This window comes from Diabrotica undecimpunctata, chromosome 3 (assembly GCF_040954645.1).
Source record: "Diabrotica undecimpunctata isolate CICGRU chromosome 3, icDiaUnde3, whole genome shotgun sequence".
Classification (NCBI taxonomy): domain Eukaryota; kingdom Metazoa; phylum Arthropoda; class Insecta; order Coleoptera; family Chrysomelidae; genus Diabrotica; species Diabrotica undecimpunctata.
The window spans coordinates 55,994,695-56,006,029 of NC_092805.1; the positions used below are offsets into that span (position 1 = coordinate 55,994,695).

The 11,335-nt window shown below is 32.7% G+C and overlaps 1 protein-coding gene across 1 annotated transcript in view; it reads right to left on the bottom strand.

The window, feature by feature from the left end:
• LOC140436823 (kinesin-like protein KIF19) overlaps positions 1-9,682 on the bottom strand; it is a 234,969-nt gene extending 225,287 nt beyond the window's left edge. Inside the window, exon 1 of the mRNA XM_072525950.1 lies at positions 9,559-9,682. The gene's annotated coding sequence lies outside the window, so the exon portion shown is untranslated. The remainder of the gene's footprint in view (positions 1-9,558) is intronic.
• Between the last annotated feature and the right edge of the window lie 1,653 nt (positions 9,683-11,335).

Below are 11,335 nucleotides of genomic sequence, written 5' to 3' on the forward strand. Positions count from 1 at the left end.
ATACATACTTAATAGTAATAAAATACACGACACGGTTCCTCCAGCCGAAAATGGAGACCACTAACACTAACCTCGATCCTGATAAACCTCCTGATCTCCCGCCTGATTTAAGTGGAAAAAAAATTAATAACCAATATAATATATATGATTCCGGTCCTTTCGAAGTATATGTACAGGGAAAAGACAAAAATATAGGGAATTTTCACATCTTAAGTATTGCTAAAACAATATTTAACCTAAACCTACAGCAAATTATTAAATTTAACCGTAAAGGGAAAAACCGGATAGGTGTTGTTTTTAAAGATTTTAAATCGGCAAATCTATTTGTGAATGATAAGAGATGGAAAAGTTTACAATATGATGTCTTTATCCCAAATCATAATGTCACATGTAAGGGTATAATAAGGAACATATGTAAAGAAATATCTGAAGTAGAAATTAAAAATGCAATCGAAACAAAATTAGTATACTGTAAAGTAATTGACATAAAAAGACTAAATAGGAGAATTATCGAAGAGGGAAAAGAACAAAACTATGTACCAACAACCACCATATGCTTAACACTTACAGGAAAAGCACTACCCAGGGAGGTGCTTGTGTATGGATTACCCATGAGGGTTATTCCATATGTCAGCCCAGTCCTAATGTGTGGAAACTGCCTGTTATATGGTCACAGTAATAATCAATGCAGAGGGAACCCAAAATGCCAGAACTGTGGGAAAAACCAACACGGGGAAGCCTCGAATTGTGAAACATACTGCATACACTGTAAAAATCATGATCATATCTCTAAAGATAAAAAATGTAAAGAATTCCAACGGCAAAAAGAAATAAAAGCCCTAATGTCTTTCTCTAACATCTCATATTATGAAGCAAACATGCAAATACCAAAAAATGAAAACAGAGAATACTCTTTGAACGAAGAGAATTTTCCTGTCTTGCATACAGAATCCAAGCCTAATAATATAATAGATATCACAGAAAGAAGAATAAAAGCCATAAAGAATGACACAAGTATACCAAAATATAACCAAATCGTCAAATCTCAACCCACCAAAAGAAGGAAACCAAACATGACAGGATATGACAAAAAACAACATAGTGCTCAATTAATTAATCCGGAGGAAAGATTGAACTGGGCAACAAATTCTCAATCAATGCCATCAACATCAAAAGGTTACAGTGCAAATAAGGAAACTGAACATGGAATCTCCCATGCAATGTCATTACTACCACCACAACATAAAAAGATGGTACTATCTTTTGTAAACAACTTGCTAAGAAACTTATACCCTAACTCATCTAATGTATCACAATATAAAACAATTAAAAGCAGCTCAACAAATAACATAACCTATGCGTTAATGGAAGATGGGACAGTATCTGATGCTTCAGAATACTAAGCCCAAAATAAAAATAAAAAATAAAGCTTTCACTCCTTTGACTATAATACAATGGAATATGAGATCATATAATGCTAATGTGGATAACTTAAAAATAATTATCAAAGAATACAATCCTGACATATTATTGCTAAAAGAAACATGGTTAAATAATAACCATATAATCAGATGCAAGGGCTATCAAGTAATTAGAGATGATAGAGATGATTCATATGGTGGTATAGCCATCCTCATTAGGAATGAAGTAGAATTTTATGAAATATCTGTATGTAATAAATTTAATAACAACTCTCAACTGCAAGCAATCTTCCTACCTAAATTCCAAATTAACCTACTTAATGCCTATTTCCCTAATGCAAATACCATATCTAAACAAAAATGGATAAAACTGTTTCAGGAAATCAACAAACCAGTAATAATAATGGGAGACCTGAACGCCAAGCATGAGGCTTGGGGTAGCCCTTGTAATAATTCCAATGGGAGAAACATCTTCCAAACATTAGATGAGCTGGAACTAGTTTTTTTAAATGATGGTTCATATACCAGAATAGCACCACCTCCAAAAAGATCATCAGCTGTGGATCTAACAATAACATCTAAGAATATTGCTACCAGATCATCATGGCAAATAATTCCTGACCTAGGATTTAGTGATCACCTACCCACAATGTGCAAAATTGGTGTCCAAAACATTACCATCCACATGCCACCAAGGAATAACAGAAACTTCAAAAAAGCTAATTGGAACCAATATACCTCAGTATTAGAGTCATCATTTACATCATTTCCAGGGGAGAACTACCGATCATTTGCAGATCTAATAAATGAAGCTGCACAGTTGTCCATCCCATTGTACAAATCAAATGTTAATAAACAGTATCATATCCCATGGTGGGACGAATCTTGCGCTGAAGTCATTAAAGACAGAATTAAGGCAACAAAGCAATTCCAATCAACACCCAACTTACAAAATTATTTAATAGTAAAAAACAAATGTGCTATAGCTAGAAGATTCCTTAAAGAAAAAAGAAAGAATAATTTTAGGAAATTTGCAGAAGGCCTTAATAGAAACTCGCCAATCAAGACAATATGGGATAAAGTTAGGAAAATAGCTGGATGTGGTAATAGCCCAATTAACTCCCTTCCTGATCCTAATATGGCACAAGAGATACTGAATTCCTTGGCTCCTCCCAGTATACATTTACATCAACAAAGTATACAAACTAGCAATACAAGTTCCCCTTTTACCTTTAATGAATACAAATTCATAATCAATTCTAAAAAGGAATCTGCTACGGGACTTGACTTAATTTCATACTCTATGATTAGAAATCTACCTCATTCAGGATCATTACTATTATTACAAATTTTTAACAAATGCTTAAGTACAGGGACCATTCCGATTGAATGGAAACAGTCATTAATAATTCCAATCCTAAAACCTATGAAAGATAAACTCACTGCAACTAACTATAGGCCTATTGCCCTCACCTCTTGTGTAGGTAATGTTTTAGAATCAATGATCAAAAATAGGTTGGAATGGCGTATAGAAAATAAGAGAATCCTCAGACCATTGCAGCTAGGTTTTAGAAGGGGTAAAGGATGTTTAGAATGTCTATCCTTTTTGACATCTGAAATCCAAAAATCATTTAGTAATAATGAATGTACAATAGGAATATTCTTGGATATCCATTCAGCATATGATAATGTTAATATTGACAAACTGTACTCTACATTAATACATTTGGATATACCACATGATTTAGCTAACCTCATATATGACTTTTTAAAATGCAGAGAACTGTTTGTCAAAGATAACTCTGGGTTAGTACATGGCCCAAATACCACTAGCACTGGACTCACACAAGGATCACCATTAAGTCCAATGCTATTTAACATATATACCTACTCAATACACGAAATGTTCCCCAAAAATGCTAAAGTCATACAGTATGCTGACGATTTTGTAATTCTAGTCAAGGGAGTGAATGTTAAAAATATGATATCAAAATTAAACAAATATTTAGTCAATCTTGAAGCCTGGCTGGACAATCATAATTTGAACATCTCTGTGGGCAAATCTAAAGCTATCTTGTTTACAAGGGGTAATACCAAAATAATGCCTGGAAATATAAGTTATAAGAGTCAACATATAGAGTGGGTAGATAAAATTAAATACCTAGGAATGGTTTTACAGAAGAACCTTAAATGGAAGGCACACATTAACCAGCTGGAAGTCAAAATAGGTAAAGCACTGAATGTAATGCGTGCCTTGTGTGGAACATGGTGGGGCAGTGACCCAAAAATATTAAAACTGATTCATGAAGCACTTATCCTAAGTCATTTAAACTATGGGGGTCAATTCCTATCTACGTGCCCTAAATATATATTAAAGAAACTAGATCAGATGCACTACCAAAGTATTCGGATTATCACAGGATGCATGAAGTCAACTCCAATCCAAGCCTTGTTATCAGAATCTGGAGAACTGCCATTAAAATACAGAAGAGAATGGCTCACCACAAAATTTTTGCTAAAAAACCTAAGCATTAAAAACAACCCTGTCATTCAATCAATCATTGAATTAGAAGCACTTTGTAATATGGACAATAAATACTGGAGAAATAAGGAAAAACCCATATTGATAGCAACTATCAGAAAAATCCAACCTTATTTGCAGAACCTATATTCCAGTAAACTTCTTCCTTGCCATGAATATGACTTGGAACTACAACTTCAACCATTAGGAATTCTGAATGAAAATATTACAAAAAATGAATTCAATCTTATGAATTTTGTGAACTTAGTTAAAAAATTCCATTCATACAAAAAATTCTTTACAGATGGCTCAACGGACACAATGGGAAATGCGGGATTTGGTGTTTTTTCCCCAGATATAAACTATTCATTTTCATCTAAACTACCCAATCATACCCAAATATGTACAGCAGAGGTTACTGCGATCAATCATGCAGTCCAAATTATACGGGAACAAAATATCACAGAAGCCATTATCTTTTCTGACTCCAAAAGTGCACTACAAAAAATTAAAAAAACAGGGTTTTCTAAAGACACAGAACATATATCGTATTTAACGAAAAGAGGAATTATCCTAGCAAGGAACAATAATATAAAAATCTTACTAGCATGGATCCCAGGACACACTGGTATCACTGGAAACTACAAGGCCGACCAACTTGCCAATATAGGTCGTTCCCTGAATATTCCCATGAATATCAAGCTAGAGTTTTCAAATTTCACACCCTACTTGAAAAGAGAGATTTGGTCTAATTGGGCAGCTGAATGGTACGAAGGATATGGCACAAGCAATTCATTCTATGCCAAAATTAATAAACGAATCCACACACTACCATGGTTCAATAAATTCGCATATATCAGTAGGAGACATTTAATTACAATTATCCGTATGAGAACGGGCCATTGCTCATCCCCTCTTCATCTCTTCAGAATTGGAGTCAAAGATGATCCTTATTGCGAATGTGGCCAAGTGGGAGGCTTAAACCATATTTTATTAGAATGTCACTTAAATTAAAACCCACACTTTGACTTGTATGCCGAATTAGCTAAAACTAAACTTCCCACCCCCATAAATATTTGTACAATTCTCACAAATATTAATGAAAATACAATCAACACCTTATGCAACTTTATTTCTGCCTTTAATGTTAAATTATGGACTATGATATTCCTTCGTTCAGTCCTGGGTGCTTCTACCTTATCCGTTGGTAGCATTTCTGGTGTGTGCAAAGCTTGGACGCTACCCCCGAGCGAGAAAAGTTTATACCTGTGTTGTGTTATATTACTAATATTTTAGCCTGTGAAGAAAAAAAAACCAGCACAAGTATACATGTAGAATAACCTAAAACAAACAAAGGAAGAATATAAGTGTAGGTAGACACTGATTGCTGAAGCAAGACAAAAAGTGTCTACCCTCGAAGTAAACTGGGTAAATTGTCTAGAACATAGCCCAAAAAAAGAATAAGAAGAAGAAGAAGAAGAAGTTTTGACTGAAAGAAAAAGAAAATTCTTTGCTACAATAGGTAACTAAAACTAAACTTTAAAAACTAAGTAACCAACTTAAATTAAAATTACTAAGAATAAATGCAAACGAAAGTTAAGATAATAAAATAAAATTGAAAGCTTGTAAAGTGATTGTAAACGAACGGAAGATCTGTCATTACTTTTGACAGAATTGACATTGCGGAATTAAGTTTCATTTGATTTTTTAAATTTGTGACATCCCGAGATTGTGTTAAAATAAATGATTGGTTAAAGTCTTCGTGAAAAAGATAGGCTGTCATTTCTCTTTAATAACTGGCTGGGGTCAAAGTGATGGGGGAATGTTCCAAGGTCATGTATATAAGTTTCCGGGGCATAATTCTGTTAATTTTATACTACAATCCTCACAAGGGTAAGCCTGTTAAAGATACAACAACTTCATTGTCTAATGTAGTTTTTTGTAAATAAAACTATCAGATAAAACTATCAGACAAAACTATCAGATAAAACTATCCACCTTAAATAACTTTTGAACTTCTAATTTTTAGGAAAAGCTCAAAAACATCAATTACTATTTAAAGGGGGAGACATTATGTCATATTTAAGCTTGCTAGGAAAGGCACCCTCTCACCCCCATATCATCATCACCCATTATTTGATATTTGATATAAAAATAAATACAAAATCAAGAAAACTGGAATGAAAAAAAATTATTACAAATATTTATAATGAACATTTCACTAGCCAAAATGTTTGCAATAATTGTTCAAAATGAATGCCATTCACTTTTATACAATAGTACAATCTATTTTAAAATTGTTCTCTCTCTCTCTCTCTCTCTCTCTCTCTCGTATTATTTTCTATTTCTAATACGATCAACTACTTGCCTAAGTACACTCAAGATACGATGCATCATTTAAGTTTCCAGTGATGAAAAATGGTCTAATAATGTGATCCCCTAAGATACCACACTATAAGTTTAACCTTTGAGGATGCTGTGCGTAAAATTATGTCTGTTCACCAATGCATTTAATGAAAATGAGCATTCGAAAAAGCAAATATTGCTTAACAAATGTGGATTATTAATAAGACATGTAGAAAGTGAAACACCGATTGCTCTGCTTATTGTTGACAGTGACTGTGATTTTTCAGCCTCTTAAGTTAACTTGCCCTAAAACGGCTACTTGGATTGCTTCGTTATTTACGAGTCCCTGTCGGTTATGATTTTTATTACAAACTGGCCATAAGTAATTTAAAAAAATAAAGGGATGATTCGGAGAGTGAGGGGTGTCTTTCCCAACAAGTTTAAGTATTACATAATGTCTCCCTCTTTAAATAAAAGTTGACGTGTTTTTGCGCTTTTCCTAAAAATTAGAAGTTCAAAAGTTATTTAAGGTGGATAGTTTTATCTGAAAAGCACTGTATATATATATATATATATATATATATATATATATATATATATATATATATATATATATATATATATATATATGTATATATACTATACATGTCCAAAAGTTTGGAATACGTACAAATAATATGTCTACGCCTATGGTGGTTTTAAAACTGTGGTGAATATTCATTCTAGGGCGTTTTTAAATGAAAATGATAAAAAATTTGAATCGTTTTTATATGATTTTGGTCACATTCAACTGATTAGTGTATTTACACATAATTTCAGTCTTTGTTTAAGTTTGAATTGAGCCGTTTAAAAATGCCTAGAAACGTGATATCTCATTTTGACAGATTTAGGTAATTGCTTTGTTACAACAGGGCTTTCATCATCATCATCATCATAAGTGGCTCGACAATCCGTTGTGGATCTTGGCCTGCTCACAAAGAAGTCGCCACTCCTGTCGATTCCTGGCAACTTCCCTCCATCTTCTAACCCCTAGAATCTGTAGGTCTTCTTCCACATCATCAATCCATCTCATTCGTGGTCGTCCTCCGCTTCTTGTGCCCTCTGGTTGTGAAAATGTTAATCTCTTCGTGTATTCGTGATCTGACATCCTGACAACAGGGCTTTAGTCAAAGTTATTTCGCGAATATTTTTGATGTTACTCAGAGTGCTGTATCGAAAATTTAAAAAACAATCTAAGATACAAATGACGTCATCGATCATCCCAGAAGTGATAGAAGTCGATGTACAACAGCAGCACAAGACCGTCAAATAACATTGATAGCTCGTAGAAATCGTCTGGAATCTACAAGTGGTATATCCAGAGAAACTTCTAGGCTTCAAGGACTGAATATTTCACGGCAAACAATAACATGCAGACTAAATGCGGTAAATTTGTATCGTAGAAGACCGCTACGTGTTCATAAATTAACCTACCAACACAAAATAGTAAGGTTGCAATGGGCTAGAGAAATGGTACATCATGGTCCTAACTGGAATAACATGATGTTCTCTGATGAGTCAAATATTGGCTTGGTATCTGATTCGCGAAGAACACTGATTTGGAGCGCCACAGAACGACAAGCCCGACTAGAAACAGCCAAACCGCGTGTCCCATTTAAAGGTAGCAGTATTATGGTTTGGGTGGTATTATGAGTGGTACACGGACGCCACTGCTGGTTCTGGAGAGAAGAGTCACTGGTGCTGTGTATATCGAGGAAGTTTTAAATCCTGTCGTACGTCTATTCCGAGGGGCAGTGGGTGATAAATTTATGTTTATGCATGACAACGCACCTCTTCATCGAACAGCAGCAGTACAAAATTTTCTGGAAGAAGGAATATCTACATTACAGTGGCTCTCGAATTTCTCCGACATGAACGTTATTGAACATGCTTGGGACATTTTCAAAACACGCATCAAGAAGCGAAACAATCCCCCTATTACACTTCGAGAACTAAAAGATGCTGCTCGTGAAGAATGGGAGAGAATTCCGCAAGCTAAGCTCGACCAGTTAATCTGCAGCACGTCAAATCGCTACAGGCATGCATACAGGCCAATGGAGGAAATACTAATTATTAGTTTTATTAAAAAATATTTTTTTCTATACTTATTTATTTTTAAATTTAAGTTGTACATTGTAAGTTTTCCACTCCAAGAGAATAAATAATTTTTTTGCATATCCTTTATCTGGTTTTGAGATTTATTTAGTATTGTTGAGAATTGAAACAAAATAATGTTTAACTATTCAGAAGATTTTATATATAAAAATCAATAAAAAGATGAAACATTAAAATATTCCAAACTTTTGGACATATGTGTATATAAAAAAGATTAATGAAAGTAGTTTAAGGAAATTTGAGTTGAATACATTGATTGATATTAAGCCAATTTTCTTGTGAGTTTTTTAATTTGAAATAATTTATAGTTTTACAAAAACAAAGTATTTATTTTCTTTATACTAAAACGGTTAAAATAGTGCGATTTGTTCTGTACTTATCTGTTTTTTTTTAGAGAAACATGTTACTCTGCAAAGTAGAAGTAATGAATTAAGGGATAAAGCAGTTGTATTTATTGGCAAAACATCTGTTAACATTTTGTTCTCTTAAAAAGAATTGGGATTTAAATACGGAAGGGACAATAATCGAATAGCATTAATTGAGCGCACCAGAGAGTTTTAAGAGCCAAGTTCCTTCGTAAATAGAATATGCAAGATCTTAATAGTGTCCTAGAAGCCTTTGTGTTTTTTTTTGGACGGGACGAAACGTGGATTTATTTAAAGGGAAATAAAACCATTTCCTAGTAAAGTATAGTGTACGTAAAGCAGAAGGGTATGATTTTGACAAAAAGAATGTCTTCAAGAACGGTTTGCAGAGTGTAAGTCAAAACGTCAAATATTAGTTGGTTAAAAATGTGATTTTAATTACAATCAATAATTATTATTGTGGACTTATCCCGTATAAACATAATATTTAAATTAGACATGCCACAAGAAAGTAGTTTCAGAATCATACAGGATTTTTGGTATCTCGATAGTATTTTAAATATGTGTTTATTAGTTGTTGGTAATATATCAATTGCGCAAACTATACATAATAATTAAGGAAAGCTATTGTAGTTATAGAAAACGATTTAGTATATTTAACAAAGCATATATGAATAAAAATATATGTTATAAAGCATGTTTCCCATTTATCATGAAACATTTTAATGTCAGATCCACTGAAAATACTCACGTTTTCTAAATCATTTACTTCGACCACGTCTTTTACGAAAACAATAATTTCATATACAATTTCACAAATTACCGACCAGTTTGGGACAAAAAAGAAATTCACGCAAGCTAACCGTTTACCCTGCGATCGGTAGTAGGGTCTAAATCGCTATAATTCTGATCGCATGCTTCTACCATGCGATTCCACTACGGTAACTACTAGCAACTGAGGTTCAATAAAATTCAAACAAAATTTAGAATTTGTGTACACTTCTATACAGATCGTCCTAAAATGGATTATGTAGATAATATTTTTTTTTTTTTTTCAAACGATTATTCATTTTTTGATTTGCGATTAGATTTTTTGTAAATTAGATTAAAATAAAATACGTTTAAGCTTACTAGTACACATAGTACAAGATCTACTTATTTAATATCCTAGTGAATCTTTAAATCGTCTAAAAAAGAGTTTGTTTTAAAATCTGTAGTTTATTTTCTACAATATATTTGGTAAGAGTTCAGCTGCCACCAGAAAACCAGTTTACTGTTCTCGCTGCAGACAGCTATAGAAATAATGTAATATTAAATGGAAGAAAATAATGACTAACTTATTTTGTATTTAAACAGTCATTGCTAAATAAAGAAAGATAAGATCAATAAAAATCAAGTAAGCTTATAAGCCATTTTGAAAGGACAGAAGAAAACTAGTAAAAAGCACAAAATACAAAGCAAATATAAGCAAAGAGGACAGACTACCAAAAAATACCCATTACAGTAATAAACTATACCCAACCTTACACCAAACTGTCTAACTTCATTCTAAATATAATATCAACATTGGCGCACAATACGAACAAATTTATAAAGAACTTAAGTTTTTTGAAAAAAAAACTAACAGAAAAAGATTAGAACCCCAACAACAAGCTAGTTGGTTTTGACATCACTAGCCTTTTCACTAATGTGCCTCTGGAGAAAACCTTAAAAATTATATAAAACAAACTAGAGAAGAATGATACATTGTCAACTAAAACAAAACTGAATATATCAGTCATAACACTGCTATTAACATTATGCACTGGCAAAACCTATTTTCAATTAGACAACGATTTTTACAAACAAAGAAGTTGAGAAAATATTGGGTGCAAATATGACCGAAAACCAAGAATATGGTGAAGATATGTAGATAATGGGCTCTCCATTTATCTTAATAGGCCAGCAGCACTGAACAAATAAATTTTTAATGGACATCAACTGTAAAAAAATCAATCAAATTCAATTCTTAATAAACTACACATAAAATTAACCCACACCAATAGATAATTAAATTATCACTCAAACCACAACATAACTATTAAAAAAGGAATCATCAAATTATAATGTGATAGAGCCCAAAAAACATACTTCAACAAAAATGCATTTCAGGAAGAAAAAAATTTGCTAACAAAGATTTTAACAAAAATTTATTATTCATTGTTATTTATAAACAAAGAATTTCACCAGATTGAAGAAATAATACAACAAAACACCAAAAAGTTCCAGAAATGCTTACTAAAGGGGATTTGAAGAGAAAAACAATACGATATGTAAAAAATACAATATAACAACATTTAAAGCAACCAACACACTAATACCTATTCTTTTCAAAACAAAATCCAACAACACAAAGGAGAGATCAAAGAACTTTATGTATAAAATACCTGTGAATGCAACAATATTTTTATCTAGGAGAAACTTCAAGACCACTAAGCGTTAGGATAAATGAGCATGAATCATACAATAAAAACAGAGGTTTTGACATA